At 49.2% G+C, this 17,738-nt stretch overlaps 1 protein-coding gene and 1 long non-coding RNA gene across 2 annotated transcripts in view; one reads left to right on the top strand and one right to left on the bottom strand.

Moving 5' to 3' along the window:
• FAM107A (family with sequence similarity 107 member A) overlaps positions 1-17,738 on the top strand; it is a 63,376-nt gene that overhangs the window by 4,217 nt on the left and 41,421 nt on the right. The gene's annotated exons all lie outside the window — the stretch shown is intronic.
• Positions 3,837-16,307, bottom strand: LOC112439260 (uncharacterized). The gene is made up of 4 exons (XR_004670580.2): positions 16,175-16,307; positions 15,381-15,644; positions 10,197-10,406; positions 3,837-7,872 (listed from the first exon to the last, which is right to left on the bottom strand). It is a non-coding gene; the product is annotated as an uncharacterized LOC112439260 (long non-coding RNA).

Here is a 17,738-nt window from a genome sequence, read left to right as displayed (position 1 = left end):
ACTTGGCTTTCGTTCTGTAAAACATTTCTCCAAACCCAACACCACCCAGGTTTTTTGTGGCCCTGAAAGAGTCCTGTCCTCTGACCCTGTTGTTTACCAAGACACTCATCGCTTTGCATTCATCTTCATTAAGAGAAAGTTGCCTTGACTGAAACAAAAGGGGAAAAAATAGAAGCACTATGGCTAAATTTGATGAATGGCCTGAAAGGGTGTGTTCATTCTATCAGAGCCCAGAAGGTACACATCTGGCTGGGCCCTGCTGGCTCCCTGAACAATTTTCCCCGCCGATGATGGATGGGCCTGCCTGATGCTCAGGGCCGCCAAGCCCAGCAGAGGATTCCAGCTCATTGCGCCCAGCTCAGTGACGTGTGAGGACCTCATCAGGAGGCGCTCACAGCATGCCATCCCATGACCCTGACTCTGCCCACCGCCTCAGACAGCTTCTCGGAGGAGAAAGGGGCCTCACACCTCGCTCCTGGGTGCTATTGGGACTCCACAGCTGGGTTCCCAAAGGACTCCTGGGCCCAGAGTGGGAGGCTCAAGGACAAGAGGAGAAATGTGTCAGGAGCTCATGGGGGTGAGGAAAAAATATCCCCCCCAACAAAGGCAGAGCCCCCCTCCTGCCCAGCAGCCTCCCCACTGGGCCCTGGTCTCTGGGATCATTCCAGCCTCTCCACCTTTTCTCACTCCATTTGGCTGCCTGTATTGTCCTCCTGATTTCTATCCACCGCCAACACTTCTCTGCATTCCAGCCTCAGGGCTTGCCCCACCTGCTCTTGTAAGTCTCTGACAGCATGTGAATTGAATTCCAATTGCACTGACAGATATTCCATCCCAAGGTGTGAGGGAAGATGACAGGAAAGGAAGAAGAGGAATGTCAATTGTCGAGCTCCAACCCCACCAGCAGCCACTATGCTAAATGCTTTCTTTTGGGGGAGGGGGTGGGGGGAGTACAGAGTCTCACCCTGTCACCCAGGTTGGAGTGCAGTGGCACAATCTCAGCTCACAACAACCCCCACCTCCCAAAGTGATTCTCCTGCCTCAGTCTCCCGAGTAACTGAGATTACAGGTGTGCATCACCACGCCCAGCTAATTTTTTTGTATTTTTAGTAGAGATGGGGTTTTGTCATGTTGGCCAGGCTGGTCTCGAACTCCTGACCTCAAGTGATCCACCCACCTCGGCCTCCCAAAGTGCTGGGATTACAGGCGTTAGCCCAGCCCTAAATGCTTTTTCATGCTGTCCCTCCAGCACGTCCACAGCCCAGCAAAGTAGAGGCTGCTGTACCCACTTCATGGGTGGGAACCACTCAAAGCTGCTCTGCCCTTCATGCCAATTGCAGTCATTACTTGCCTGGGCCTCAGTGCAATTCCCAAGACCTCTCCCCCACCTGACACTGAGCTAGGCATATCATTCTCACAAATGCCCCATGAAAGGGCTAATATTCTCATGCCCATTTCACAGGTCAAGACACTGAGGCTCAGAGGTCACCAGTAAGGAAGTGGCAGGGCTAGTGTTGCACTGAGCTGTGCCTAGCCAGGCAGCACTCTCTTGGGCAGGCCAGGCACATTGCATCCTGAGCTCAAGTTCTCCCCACCACCCTGCAACCCCCGTTATGCAGATGTTTGGAAAGCATCCAGACTCAGGGAGAAGAGGCCTGGGGCCAAGTGGAGCCTCTAGCACTCACTTTCTGGGTGATGTTTAAGCTTTGCTTTCCTCATCCCTAAAATGGGGATAAAAATAGTACCCACTTTAGTGTTATCAGTGTGAGAACTAAATGAGAAAGTTCTTGAAGTGCCTGGATGCATGCTTGCCCTTGGGTCTCAGTGTCCCCATCTGGGAACAGAGAGGTTTGCATTAAATGATTCCCAGTGCCCTCCCCAACCATGGTAAAAATGAGCTTGTCACTTTGTCCATAGCAAGTCTCAGTGCAAAATGAAAATGTGGGGTCCCTTGTTCAAAAATCATTAAGAGTCTCAAGACAGCAACAGCAGAGCATTAAACCAAGCACAGGGCCCTTCTGAGCTCAGAGCCCTGTGCAGCTGCACAGGTCACAACCCCAGAAAGCTGGTCCCAGTCCTTAGTGCCAGCCAAGGTGACATCTGTGCATGGAAGGCCACATTCCTGAGGGCTCTGGTCAGGTGCAAACACGTATGCTGGAGTTGTGAGCATGGTTTCCCAAGCGCTAAAATTTGTCATTTAGTTCCGGGCTCCCCTTTTACTCTATTTACCTGCTAGATTTGAAAGTCCCTGAATGATTTCCTCCCCAGCCTCAGCAAACTGGTAAATATACTGTCCTCCCCTTCCCTGGGAACCATGCCGCCACCTCCTTCACTCCCACCTTCAGAATGGCCTGGGCTGAAACTCCTGAAAAAGTTAGAGTTGACATTTCTCCCCTGGGGAAGTCCAGGGGCAGAAGGTGAGTGTAGAGGAGGAGTGGGGACTGGACTGGCTGCAGCCAAAAAGGGCATTTGAAGTCAGGCAGAGTGACCTTCGGAGGCAGGAAAGGGCACAGTTTTCCTGCTCTCCAAGGCCTCCTAATGGGGCTTTTATTTCCATCTGTCCTTGGCCTTCCCCAAGCTGGGTTTAAGGTTTGAATGCCCAGGGCTGCTTCAAACAGGTGTACAGGTTGGGCACTGCACAAAGGCAACAAGAGAATGGGTTAGTGGGACAACTGGCCCACCCTCTACCAGTGGAGCCGTGTGCCCAGGTGCTGGCTGGGTCTCCCCAGGAGGAGTCCTGCTCCGTCATTCCACAGCGTCATCCCTCACAGCCCTGGAACCGCCGCTTCCAAGACTAAAACTTTCCCCATCCTGTCTTATGGCTGAAAGCCCAGCTTAGGAGGGAGAAGGAATCAAAGGAGAAAGGAAGGAAAAAAGATACCGGCTCAGCCGAGACTTCTTCCACGAAGCCTTCCCTGAGTGGATCTCAAATATCTATATGGGGTGAGGGGCTTAGATAAGTGGACAAGAACAGGGCAAGCTTGTCTCAGAACTGCATGTGCATTATTAGGCCTACAGGTTTTGCCAAGCCCGTAGGATTACCAGGGGTGGCTGGGAAGGTCAGAGAGATTAGAAGGGGTCAAGTTCCTCAGGGACCCCATGACACCATCACTGTCCCCACTTCCCCGGACTAGGGCAAACCCCATCACACTCACAGAGCTCTCTGGTCTCTCCTCCACGCTGACCACTCTGTGATTTCATGTTTAGTTCTGTGATTTATCCATGAGGGAAGGGAGGCCGTTTGATTTTTGGTTTACCATTGTGACATAGAAGGTGCTCCATTAATTAATTAAGGAAGGGAGGGCAGGAGAGAGGGAGGCTGATTTCCCAAAAGCTTCCCTGAGTTGAAGGCCAACCTTATGGAAGGATCCATGCAGAACTTCAGGCTGGGGGGAGGGACATAGACTGAATCCCTCAGTTTCCCCCACATGTCCCTCCTTCCCCTCCAATGTCTCTAAGGCTCTGATCCAAATTCTCACATTCCCCACCCTGCCTCCACCTCCCCACCACACACACATACACACATTTACACACACTTTCCACCTGCACAACTTCCTGGCCAAATGCAAAATCCCTCATGGCTTGTTCATCATTTATTCTACAAATGTTGACTGGGCATAGGGACCCAGGCACTGGAGATAGATGAGTGAACGGGACTTAGGCTCACCCTTGGGGTGCACAGCCCCATGGGAGAGAAATAAGCCATCCCCAGTGACAGAGCAGGTGCTGGGTACTATGATGAGGGAAGCAGATAGGACCTGGGGCACTGAAGGGGGACCCACGAGGCCGAGAGGTAAAAGACGAAGAAGGGTTAATCAGGTCAGGAGGCAGGGAGAGGTTTCCAGCAGGCAACAGCATCTGCCAAGGCCTGGAGGTATGAGAGGCTGCGGCATGTCCCAGAACTGAAAGAACTTCTTGGTTTTCCAGCCCTCTTCAGCCTCGTAGGGGCCCCCAGATTCCTGGTTCTGGGTTTAGGGACTGCCACAGATTTGGTTCGGTGGCACCTTAACTTCTCCCACCTATCCTGCATTACCCTGCCATGCCATCCTCTCCTCTCAAAAAACAGCTATGTAAAGTTCTGGTACAGTGGCTCACGGCCCGTAATCCCAACAGTTTGGGAGGCCAAGGTGGGAGGATCACTTGAGCCCAGGAATTCAGGACCAGCCTGGGCAAGATAGTGAGACCCATCACTACAAAAAAAGAAAAATTAATTAGCTGGGCATGGTGGTGCACCTGTAGTCCCAGCTACTCAGGAGGCTGAAGCAGGAGGATTCCTTGAGCCCAGGAGGTCAAGGCTGCAGTGAGCCATGGTAGCACCACTGCACTCCATCCTGGGTGACAGAATAAGATCTTGTCTCAAGGAAAAAAAAACCACAACTATGTTTCTGCCTCAGACTCTTTGATCAAGGAGAACATTCTTTTTTTCTCTCTTCTTTCTTTTGCTCACTATTCAAAATAGAGATAAGAGAGAAAGACAGAGACACAGAGACAAAGACACAAGAGGCAAAACACAAAGAGAAAATCCCCCAGAAAAAGAATTGAAGAAACCCCAAACCTGTCCCCCTGACTTCACCCCCTGCCCCAACACCACCCTCCAGGTGCCCACCAGGGCCCTTCTTCACTCCCAGATGTTCTAAGACCTCAAGAGAGGAAGAGGTCACAGGGGGCCCAAGATGGCCACCTTCCCCCCATCCTCGGGCCTTGGGGCCAAATCTCATTTCCAAGGCAGTAGAGAGAAGGAAATTATTTTAATTCTTTTTAAATCCACTTTAATCTTAGTCCACCTCCTCCTAATCCAATCTTCCTCGTTCACGAATAAGAATAAAATATTCGCCTCAGAGGCCCTGAATGAGGGACCCTGGGCAAGATGGCCTCCCTCTCTGGGCTCCCACTCTGGGCTCCATGTCAAAGCAGAGAAGGTAGCTGTGCTGCCCACTGGTTTAGGGTAAAGTGAGGCAGGAGAGAAAAAGAGAGGGCAGCAACAGTCATTCTTCGGAGGGCCAATTCTACCCCAGGTGCAGAGCCAGGGCCTCATGTGTGCAGCATCACTGGCTTCTCTGAGCAGCCTGGCATGGGTAGTTTTCCCCATTTCACAGCCATGAAGGGCTCAGACAAGATAACACTGTGCAAAAGCAGGCTAGTGTTCAGATTCCTCCACATGCTCCAAAAGCCAAGGCCTTACAGAAACCTTGCACAACACAGCCAACCTGGGCCTACCCCCTTGAGCCTCACTCAGTCCTTCTCATCTGCAAAATGGGCACTTCCTGAAGATAAATAAGAATGCCTTCTAATAATTGAACTTCCATGGAATCCTCACCACAAACCCAGCCACAAAGGTATCGATGTCCCCATTTCACCAAAGCAGACGCTCGACTCAAAGAGGTTGAGTTCACGTCTCAAGATCACAGAGCCAACAAGTGCCAAAGCTGGGACTTGAACTTGGATACTTCTGGCTCCACAGCCCACATTCTCATGGACTTGTTTTTCAAGCGTCAGGATTGAAGCTGTTCATCTTGTTTTTCAAGCATCAGGACTGAAGCTGTTCATGTCAAGCCAGAATAAATCTTTACCTTGTGCAAGGCAGAGTTAATAGTAGGTAGTGGCTCCACTCCCCTGGGAGTAGCACTGAAGAGGGGCCTAAAGTTCAGGAGAATTTAATTTCTATCTTGAAAGGGTTTGGAGGTGGTGCAAGAGGGGCCAAATCAAAAGCCGGTTTTCTCGCAGGCAGAAACCCAAAAACGCAGCTCCCTCCCTGGGCCCCAGGGATCGGCTTTCAGAACACTGTGTCTCCCAAACTAACATAAACAAGGGGCTTTGTGTAAGTGAGAGATCAGATCTCAGGGCCTGGGGCGGAGAGAAAGGCGAGGAGCTGGAACTTTCTTTTTCATCTAAAATCTAAGATGACAGAGGCTGCCACAGGGAAGCTGGAAGAGCCTGGCTTGGTCTAGGTGACATCCGGCTCCTCAGGAAGCTCAGGACGGGCCTGAGGTGTCCCATAGGGATGATGTCACACCTAGAACTTGCAGGAGCTCAGCCAGAAATGGGGCAGTGTCTGTCCTTTTGAGGGACCATCCAGGGATTTTTCTCCACCCACCTGAGCTCTGGGAGCAGGTAGGGGTCATTCTGAGTTGTATGATGTGGTGCACGTTGAGGAAGAGGCCTGCCATTGAGACCTGCAGGCCCTGAACCGGCCAGTGTCTGTGAAGGTCCCATGCTGACTCTGCCATCAAAAGCAGGCACTGTGAAGTGACACAGGAGTTTCCTGGGGCGGCCATAACAAATGATGAGAAACTGGGTAGCCGAGGCCAGGCACGGTGGCTCACGCCTGTAATCCCAGCACTTTGGGAGGCCGAGGCAGGCGGATCACAAGGTCAAGAGATTGAGACCATCCTGGCTAACACAGTGAAACCCCGTCTCTACAAAAATACAAAAAGTTAGCTGGATGTGGTGGCGTGTGCCTGTAGTCCCAGCTATTCGGGAGGCTGAGGCAGGAGAATCACTTGAACCCGGGAGGCGGAGCTTGCAGTGAGCCGAGATCGTGCCACTGCACTCCAGCCTGGGTGACAGAGCAAGACTCTGTCTAAAAAAAAAGAAACTGGGGAGCCGAAAACAACAGTTTATTCTCGCACAGTTCTGGAGGCTAGAAGCTGAAATCAGGGTGTCGGCAGGGCGTGCTCCTCAGAAGGCTCTCAGAGGATCTGTTCCATGCCCTTCTCTTAGCTTTTGGTGTTGCCTGCAATCCGTGGTGTTCTGCCCTTGTCATCACATGGTGGTGGGGTGTGTGTGTGTGTGTGTGTGTGTGTGTGTGTGTGTGTGTGTTCTCCTCTTATAAGGACACCAGTCAGATTCGATTAGGGCCTACCCTAATGACCTCATCTTAACTTGACTACATCTGCTTTCCAAATCTACATTTGGAAATAAAGTCACATTCACAGGTAGGAGCTAGGACCTCAACATTCCTTTTGGGGGATACAATTCAACCCATAACAATAACGCCTGGCCCCCTGGACCTCTGTACTTGGTGGACATTCTTCTCGGGCACCTGAAGTTCTACATTCCTCTGGCTGAGACCCAGCCATCCTCTGCCAGCTGCTCTCCTGGGGCCTCAAGTCCAATGTAGCTCCTGTCCAGCTGCAGTGCGTTCCCATATGGCAAAGCCAGAATGAGCTACTTTAATTCTGAATCTGATCCTCTCTTCTCTCCGGTAAAACCCTTCAAGAGCTGTTACAAGGAACGCCACAGGCCCTGGCTGATCGTGCTCTGGGCTCCCTACTCCATACACACTGGGCTCCACAGGTATCTCTGACAGCCCAATCTCTTCCCCACCTCAGAGCTTTTGTCTCCACTGTTCCCTCCACCTGTGCACCTTTCCCTAGGTCTCCTCATGATTGACTCCTTCTGGTTTCAGCTCAGAGACAAGTCCTTTTTTTTTTTTTTTTTTTTTTTTGAGACAGGGTCTGGCTCTGTCACCCAGGCTGGAGTGCAGTGGCAAAATCTTGGCTCATTGCAACCTCTGCCTTTAGGGCTCAAGTGATCCTCCTACCTCAGCCTCCTGAGTAGCTGGGATTATAGGCACACACTACCATGCCCAGCTAATTTTTGTAATTTTTGTAGAGACAGTGTCTCACCATGTTGCCCAGGCTGGTCTCCAACTTCTGGGCTCAAGGAATCCACACACCTCAGCCTCCCAAAGTGCTGGGATTACAGGCATAAGCCACTGCGCCTGGCCTTCTCTATCTTCCCTCCAGCTAAAATCCCCCCATCTTGGTCCCAAGTCCTGCAGTTCCTTCACAGAGCTTACCACCATCTGAAATTACCTTCTTTGGTTATTTAACTGTCTCAAATCTAGCTTTCCTCATCCGCATGTTGTCTCTGTAAGGGCACAAGAAAATCTTTAGATTCAAATGACAATGAAAATACTATATATTGAAACTTGGAGGAAGCAGCTAAAATGGTCCTTAAGAAGAAGGTTATAGTTTTAAATGCACATTGAAAAGAAGACTGAGACTTACTGAGCTAAACGTCAAAGTTATGAAGTTGGTAAAAGAACAACAGAAACAATCCAAAGAATGTAAAAGTCATGAAAAAATTAAAATAAGAACCAAAATTAAAGAATAAAAATACATGATATTGAAGATGGCCAAAAGTTGGTTCCTTTAAAAACGTAATAGAGAATGATGTAGTTGGCTTTAAGAAACATCTAGAAAATATTGTTGAACAAAAATCCTATTGGCTTGGGCCAGACGTGGTGGCTCACGCCTGTAATCTCAGCACTTTGGGAGGGCAAGGTGGGCAGATCACTTGAGGTCAGGAGCTCAAAACCAGCCTGGCCAACATAGTGAAACCCCATCTGTACTAAAAATACAAAAATCAGCCAGATGTGGTAGTGTGCACCTGTAATCCCAGCTACTCAGGAGGCTGAGGTGGTAGAATCGCTTGAACCCGGGAGGCGGAGGTTGCAGTGAGCCAAGATTGTGCCATTGCACTCCACCAGCCTGGGCAACAGAGTGAGTTAATAACAGTTAAAGAATTTGAATCGTCCCGGTGCGGTGGCTCACACCTGTAATCCCAGCACTTTGGGAGGCCAAGGTGGGTGGATCAATTGACGTCAGGAGTTCAAGACCAGCCTGGCCAACATGGCAAAACCCTGTCTCTACTAAAAATACAAAAATTAGCCAGGCATGGTGGCAGGCGCCTGTAATCCCAGATACTTGGGAGGCTGAGGCAAGAGAATCGCTTGAACCCAGGAGGCGGAGTTTGCAGTGAGCCGAGATCACGCCACCACACTCTAGCCTGAGCGAGAAGAGCAAAACTGCATCTCAAAAAAAAAAAAAAAAAAGAAAGAAAGAAAGATAAGAAATTGAATCATGAGTTACTATCAGAACAGCAGTTTTATAGGTGAGTTCTTTTAAACTTTAGAGAAATTCATCAGTTTGGGTTCAGGCAGAGTCTTCTAGACAATAGAAAATGAGGGAACACTTCCTGCTTCATTTTATAATAATAATAACTGCTATCAAAATTAAACAAGGACAATGAAAGAAAAGTAAATTACAGGCCAATTCACTCATGACATAGATGCAAAAAACAAAAAACAAAAAAACCCTAAGCAGGAATCCAAAATTCCACAGCCAGGACCTGGCGACACAGAAATTCTTTTTAGCCACATCCCACTGACACCTCCTCTCTGTGAGTCTGGCCTGGGACAGCATGGCTAATGGGCTCAACCCTGAAATGGCTACGGGCTCTCTTTCCTCTGGAGCCAGAGCCAGGCCAGAGTCAGTGGAAAGTTTCAGCGGCAGTTTTTCCAGGGATCTCCCATCCAGGCTCAGCCAGGTGAATACTAGAGAGAGACTGACTTCCCCTAGTGACTGATGCTGATCCGGTCCAGCCCACTGGCACTTCCCAGGTACAGCAGGCTGCAGGGAGTTGTGGCACCTGCAGGAGCCAAAGCCAGAAGGCTGTCTGAGGCAGATGTAACGTATAGACCTTGGACAAGCCGTAAGGGCTGGACTTCCGCCTTCTGCCTCCTGCCCAGCAGTCTCTACCATCCCAGGGCAAGGACTTGGCAGCTGTGGGAAGCTGAGCACTTAGGAGGGTTGAGCCTCCCCAAGACTCACCTCTCCCTGGGAGATATGGCCCTAGGGTACCCAATCCTAGGGAGGGGAATATCAGGGAAGGCTTCCTGGAGGAGGTGCCATCTAAGCAGAGTCCTGAAGGAAGAAGCCAGGCAAAAAGAGGGCAACAGTGTTCTAGGTAGAAAGATCTGCTTACACAAAGGCCAGAGGAGAGAGGCCTTGCTGGCACTCAGGGCACTGAGAGCAAGTTGGTCAGGCCAGAGCAGCAGGCAGGGGCTGGGCAGGGCAGGACGAGGGGTGAGTGCTGTAAGAGAGAGGACACAGGGGGCAGAGGTTGATGAAGTCAGAGGAACCAGGCCAAGGATCTTGGCACGGGAGGGCTGAGGTCAGCTCACTGGAGTCAGCTCTAGCACAGCATGAGAAGCCTGGGCAGTGAAGTCAGACAACCCACAGTTTTCCTCCTGCTCCCCATCTCACTAACTCTGTAACCTTGGCCACCTCCTTGATCTCTCAGCCTCAGTTTCCTCATCTATAAAATAGATCAGTAATAGAATCTACTGAGCACAGTCCTTGACACATAGTGTGAGCTGAACAAATGGCTGCTATTTTTGTCGGTGTTACCTGACAAAACAGGCAGTTGGCTCCCTTGGGCTAGATTTCAGGGCAGAGTCACGGCTGGCGATATGGAGCTGCCGACCATCATCACCTTCCAGAGAGGTGGTGACTGAAGCCCCATTGGAGGAGGTAACGGGAAGGACAGCAGTAGAAACTATTCCCTGTGCGCCGTCAATTCCCGCAGCGTGGGAGTGGAGAGTCAACTAGAGTTGCCTCCTAGAAAGGAAGAGACCCACATGGCTGCTGGTACAATAAAAATAAACATGACTCCAAACCGTGCATAAAGATGACTGATAACAGGCAAGGGGGGGGTGATGAGAGGTGATTTGATTTTTTCTCTTTATTTTCCAATACTTTCCACAATAACCTTATTTTTATTATTTTAAAAAGTGAACTTAGCTCTGTCATTTTTCAAACTTTTCTCATTTCTTTATTTCTCAAATAATACATTATTATTGTAGAAAAATCAGCAAGTATAACCACTGTGACACTGTGGCATGAGTCTGTGCAGATTTTCACCCTTCCATCTGGTTACCTGGGTCCTTTTTTTTTTTTTCAGGGTCTCTCTCTCTCTGTCACCCAGGCTGGAGTGCAGTGGTGTGATCATGGCTCACTTCAGCCTCGACCTCCCTGGCTCAAGTGATCCTCCCACCTCAGCCTCCCAAGTAGCTAGTACTATAGGTATGTGCCACCAGGCCTGGCTAATTTTTCTATATTTTGTAGAGACGAGTTATCACGATGTTGCCTAGGCTCGTCTCCAACTCCTGGGCGCAAGTGATCTGCCCCCCTCAGCCTCCCAAAGTGCTGGGATTAGAAGTGTGAGCCACTGCACCCAGCCCAAGACATTTTTCATGGGTACATAGCATTCCACTGATACCAACATGCCACAGTTTTTTTGACCAATCCCTGATTTTTGGATATTTAGGTTGTTTTCATTCCTTCACATCTTAGTAGATATATTTTGGTGCGCATCCTTTATTCTTTCTTTGGGATAGATTTTACTTTTAGGATCATGGGTGGGTTTCTATGAAGTTGGATGCAAAATGCTATGTGTATGTGAGGACATGTAGACTTTCCAAAGAGAGAGAGAACATGGCCTTGTCAGATCCTTAAGGAAGCTGGTTTCCCAGAGTTAAGAACCTACTGCTATGAAAAAAAGAAGAAAAAAAAAAACCACAATCTGCAGTGTGTGACTCATCTCCTCCCTGTCTTCATTCTCACCCAGAGCAGTTTGGCAACAAACAATTTCATTTCAAAAAATAATTTACCATTTAGTTAGTAATTACTATGTGCAGAGCTCTATCCAAATACTTTACGTGCACCATCCTACAACAACCCCGTGAAGTCGGCACTACTGTTATCCCCATTTTACGGAAGAGAAACAGCTCAGAGAAGTCAGGTGCCTTGTGAAGGCCACACAGCAGGTCAATGGGGAACCCAGGAATCAGACCCAGGCAGCCGTCCCAGAACTCTTTCTCTCTCTGAGCCACCCACTTGCCCAGGTGTAACTGCCCAGTGCAGTGGGTGGGGTTCCCAGAACCCAGGAAGCAATCCCTGAAGCAGCATTTCCCCACCTGCTCTCAACCAAGTTGTCAAGGCTCCCTGGGCTGAGTTTCCATCAGGGACCTGCCCATAAACAGATGATGCGGAACATCAAGAGTATCTGCCTGATTGGAGGAGCCATCCAGGTTGGGCAAACATCACACTGGCTGGACTGATCCTGCTGAAGCCACACCAGTGACACCCCCACCTGTTCATAATGACACCCTCTCTGTGAATACAGGGTCAGTTGTCAAGATTCTGCTGATCTTAGACTGGGAGTGGGGAGTGAAGGGGATGGAGCTGGTGTTGGGGGCCCCTGGGCAGGGCCTCCTTGCACATTGGAGCTTGTATTAGTTCATTCTCATGCTGCTATGAAGAGATACCCGAGACTGGGAAATTTATAAAGAAAAGAGGTTTAATTGACTCACAGTTCCATATGGCTGGGGAGGCCTCAGGAAACTTACAGTCATGGCAGAAGGCAAAGGGAAAGAAAGGCACTTTCTTCACAAGGTGACATGGAGGAGAAGTGCCGAGCAAAGGGAGAAAAGTCCCTAATAAAACCCTCAGATCTCGTGAGAACTCACTCACTATCATGAGAACAGCATAGGGGTAACAGCCCCCATGATCCAATCAACTCCTGCCAGGTCCCTTTCCACGTGGATTATGGGAACTACAATTCAAGATGAGATTTGGGTGGGGACACAGCCAAATCACATCAGGGCTTATGTCTGCAGCAGCCCAGACAAGAGGCAGCATTATCTGGTGTGAAGCAGCCAAGTCAAATGCCAGAAGAGTGGCTAGAGTTTCCTTGAGGTTACCCAGCCACTGCTTCAACCAGCCACTGCTTCACCCATCCACTCAGGTGGAAGAGGGTGGCCCTTGGAAATTTGAGAATTCCTCTAGGAATATCAGTGATAAAGCTTTTAACAGATGGATTTATTGAGCACTTACTATACACCACCTATGCAAGCAGCTTCAGTTATCTCATTTCATCTTCTCAGCAACACTTTTGTTATCCCCATTTCTCCCATGAGAAACTTAGGCATGGAGAAGTTAAGAGGGTGACAGAGCTAGGAAGTGTCAGGGTAGAGATCTATACCAAGGCAGAGCCCACAGCCTTCTCTTTCTATCCCTCAGCAAATCCAGGATACTCAGGGTCAAGTTCCAAATTTGGACTCTACCACTGACAGCGAGCTTCTCAGGGGCAGGGCCTTCGTCATCCCTGCAGGCTCAGCCTCATGGATGGGGGTAAGGGGTCCGGCATGAGACAAACCTGGGATGCCACTTGCCAGCCGTGTGGCCTTGGGAGGGTTACTTACCATCTCTGAGCCTCAGTTTCCTCATCTATGAAAGGCAACCCCCATTTAGTAACCCCCATTTAGTCTGGTGGTTGTACGCGGGTAATGATATGACTCAGCATGGTGCCTGGCCTGTGGTGCTGTATCTGGTAGATGGAAGTGGTTGTCATTGGTGCTGTTGTCATTTCTATCCTGCACGTGATTCAGCTGCTGTCTCCTCAGGTCCATTACAAATCAGTCTCCAGAAGGGAATGGCCTCACACGGCCTATCTGCAACTAGTAATGATCATGATGTGCTGGCCATCTTGTCAGTAATGTGCACTTCCTGCACACTGTATGCCAAGTGCCATTCTAAGCACTTTACATATTAACCAGCCAAGAAATAACCCCAGAAGAGAACAGCTGCCTCCTGCCCCGACCCTCTAGGGAGGAGACAGGGGTCAAGAAGCCATGCCTAGGCCAACCCATGTGTACAAGACCTGCTGTAGGAAGAGGTCACAGATGGCCTCATGGGGGGATTCTGGGCCCTGACTTTGGTCCCATATCCATGTGAGGAACCCAAAAAATGACTTTCCCTCCTCCACGACCCCCTAGGTGGCTCTGAGGACTCAGCGAAGTCATTGCCAGAGGGCTTGAAAAACAAAAAGCGGCTGTAGGAGATGTTGGGGGAAACCTTCCTCCATGCCACCCTAGGGCCTAGGGCAGTGCTCACAGTGTTTGTTGACTGACTAATATTTGTTGACTGTAAGTGATGGTTCCATTTTTAGAGCACAGCAGCTCAGGCACTAAGCTGTACCAGCCATTTTTTCATATGTGTATAAGAAGAAGACTAGAAAAATAAATACCAACCATTAATGCTAATTATCTTAATTGAGGAAGGGGCAATGGGGTGAGGAGGGGAGATATCATGGTCACTTTTGTATTTTTTTCCACTTTCTACATTGTCTACAGTGAGCATTGCCTACATTGTCTACAATTAATTTTATGGTTGGTAGAAAACAAATGTTTCTGTAAATTTATGATTTACCTCATTTTACAGAAAAAGAAATGAAGGCCCAGACACGTTATGCCATTTGCCCAAGACCACACAGCCAGAAGAGAGTGGCTGGGATGGACCTATACCTGCCATCTCTTCACCTGCATCTGCTGGGAACCCCATCCCTTAGCACTGGGGCCATTTCCAGCTCCTGCATCATGGGGCCTCCTTGTCCCCTTTCCCATGACCAGGCCCTGAAAATGCTCCCACCCCAATCCTGCCAGCTCCCCCAACTCCTGAGAAAGTCCCCTCTGAGAGCCAAGGGTCCCTGCAGATCTCAGGAAGGTGGCCAGGGGAAAGAGATGCATGCAAAGCCCCATTCCAGCTCTGCCGACTCACTGCTTATTCATTAATAAAAGAATGCCCAGGCTATTTTGGGCACCTGTAATTTTCTACTTGAATAACCGGGAAAGTGGCTGCCTGCCCGCTCCTCTGCCCTGCTTATGGCGCCAGAACAGGGGAAACGCGATCTCGCCTGGCGTAATGGGATCTGGGCGAGGTCTCACTGCTGATTTCCTTGCCTTTGCCTCATTCCAGAAAGCCCAGGTGTCCCCCATGCCACCTCCAAGGGGGTCTGGGGAAGGAGAATCCAGGCCAAGTTTGGATGTTGTGGACTAGGTGGTTTCTTCCAGCTCCAGAAGGCAAATCCCAGCTCTGCCACTTGCCAGCTGTGGGACTTTGGCCCCAGCTTCTCCATCTGTAAAATGGAGATAACTATACCACCTTGCAGGTTTGGTCCAGGGGAGCTGCCTGGCTCTTAGGGTAATTGTTGCTGTTGCTGTTATTGTTATTCCATAGATAAGGAAGGAGTTGTTCTGGGAAAAGATCTGGCCTAGGAGGCTTAGGATCTCTCATTTGGCTCTACTGCTGACTAGCTATGTGACCTTAGACAAGTCCATTTCCTTCTTATTTTAAGCAAAATTGTTCTTTCTGTTTATCAAGGTAATTCATGATCTTATTGAAAATTTAGAAAAATGAATGACGAAAATTAAAAATCAGGGTAACTCTTAACTACTATTTATTGAGCACCTACTCTGTGCCAGGCCCCATGTTAGGTGCTTTCTATTTATTATCTCTAATTCTCCCAAGTCTGCACCCATTTGTAGATGAGAAAACTGGAGCTCAGTGTGGTGACATGACTCATGCAAGGTCACACAACTGGTAAGTAGAGCAGAAATCAAACCTAAGTCTTTCATTCTTCAAAGTCTGTTGGTTTGGTTTTCTATTGCTGCATAACAAGTGACCACAAAATCAGTGGCTGAAAACCACACACATATCACAGTTTCCCTTGGCAGGAGTCTGGGCACCGCTTACCTGGTCCTCTTCTCAGACTCTCACAAGCTGCAGTCAAGGCATGAGTTGAACTGTGTTCTCATTCAGAGGCTCGACTGAGAAAGAGTTCACTTCCGTGCTCATTCAGGCTGTTGGCAGAATTTATTTCCTTGCAGTTGTAGAACAGAAGGCCCCAGAGGTTTGCTGCTTGCTTGTTGGAGGCTGCCCTCAGGTCCTAAGAGGCCACCCAGTTTCTTCAGGCTGCCCGCAGCTCCTTGCCATGGGGGCACCTTACCTAGCTGCTAACTTCATTGAGCCAGCAAGGAGAATCTCTTGTTAGTGTATGCTAGCAGGACAGAGTCACGTGTACATGCACACGTATACACACATACATGCACATATACAAATCCATCTAGTGTGATCATGGGAGTGACACACCCTCACCTTTGCCATATTCTATTGTTAAAATAGCTCCCACCCACCCTCCACTCTGGAGAGGTAGAGGACCACACCAAAGGGTCAGCACAGGGGTGAGAGTCATGGACGCCACCTAGGGGTCTGTCTCCCACACCCACACTCTTCCCACCACAGCCAGCTCCCCTTTCCTCAACAACATCCTCACCCTCACCCTCCAGGAGAAAACTCCACTCTAGGTTGGCAACTGCAAAGTTAGCTCCATGTTACAAACATCGTGGCATATCCTGGACCAAGGAAAGGGAGCCTCATGGAACACTGGCTCAAGCCATTTGACCCCCAACCCTTGGTACCATGCTGTGTAAAAACCAGAGAGGGAATAGAAATGGACAGGACATAGTGCCCAATCTCAGAAAACTTACCAGGAGGCTGGAAAGATGCCACAGTCAAGTGTTCTTTTGGTTGCAGGAGCCCTGGGTTAAGGGGGAAGAAAAGACAATTTTTTGGCTCTTGTATGTGAAAGTCTAGGAGTAATGACATCAAGCAAGGCTGGATCCTGCATCTTAAATGAAGTCTTCAGGACCTAGTCCCTCTCTCAGGGCTCTACTTTTCTCTGGTTGACCTCATTCCTGGGCCAGTCCCCCTTCATGGAAACTCCCAGCAGCTACAAGATTATCTCATTCTTAAACTAGAAGAGTGTGAAGGCTGGAGGGAGAAATAGGTATTGGGGGTGGGGGTTGGTCTGTTGACAAGAAGTCACAAGAAAGGAAATTGAGAGTAGACTGAAATGTAGAAGGGCTGGAATTCAGATAGAAACTTTAGCCTGTACTCTGTGGTCCAACATTTTCCAGTGTGTTCCACAAGACTTTAATAAGTGTTAGGTGAGCCAAGAGTTTCAGGTCCAACAGACTGGATTAAGCTCACTTAAACAGGTTTCTCTCCTGCAGGGCCCTTGTGTTCACACGTCCAGATGTGATTCTCCAAAAGGAGAGCTACAGACTATAGCATTCCCTAAGGTGCAGCTCTCAATTCTACACCTTGTGAAGTGCCACTGTGGGTCATAGGGAGCCATTGAAGGCAGCAGAGCAAGAGAGTAAGACAGCGAAAGTGTTCTAGGAAGAATACAATGGACGCTCTGTAAGAGATGTCTGCATAGGCCGGGCATGGTGGCTCACACCTGTAATCCCAGCACTTTGGAAGGCCAAGGCGGGTGGATCACGTGAGGTCAGGAGTTCAAGACCAGCCTGGCCAACATGGTGAAACCCCGCCTCTACTAAAAATACAAAAATTAGCCAGGCATGGTGGCAGGTGCTTGTAATCCCAGCTACTTGGGAGGATGAGGCAGGAGAATCACTTAAGCCTGAGAGACAGAGGTTGTAGTGAGCCGAGACTGTACCACTGCACTCTAGCCTGGGTGACAGAGTGAGACTCCGTCTCAAACAAACAAAAAAAAAGAGATAACTGCATAATCATCCATGCAAAGAGCAATGACCTCCCAGACCAGAGGGTCAGTGGCAGAAACAGGAATTAAAGTATACAGTGGAGATGGGATGTAGGAAAATACATAGATTAACTCAGAAAATGCTGCTGCCTTGGTGATAGTGACAGTGACATTTAGTTTTGATTTTAGCTTTTCTACTGAAAGCAGGGGCCACACAAAGAGAAAGCATGGACTGTGAAGTTCAGCAAACCTGATTCTTGGGTCTGCTACTGTGCCTTTTTGGCAAGTCACTGTACCCCTCTGAACCTTGGCTCAGTGAAGGCTTAAGCATTTTCTCTCAGGGTCCTGGTGAGCATTCCAAGATTATAGAGAGGGGGTAAGGATGCCTCACTACGAGTTGGACTTCCACTTCCAGCCATGATAGAGGACCTGGTGCCACACTAGCACTACCACTAAAAACAACTTGACACTTGGCAAAATAAGAGACAATGTTCTCAGGCAGTGGACAATAGGTACTGTGATCTCTGAAGGAAAGGAAACTTACA

This window comes from Pan paniscus, chromosome 2 (assembly GCF_029289425.2).
Source record: "Pan paniscus chromosome 2, NHGRI_mPanPan1-v2.0_pri, whole genome shotgun sequence".
NCBI lineage: Eukaryota > Metazoa > Chordata > Mammalia > Primates > Hominidae > Pan > Pan paniscus.
Note: the sequence above shows the minus strand (reverse complement) of the source record. Positions and strands in the feature narration are given on the sequence as shown.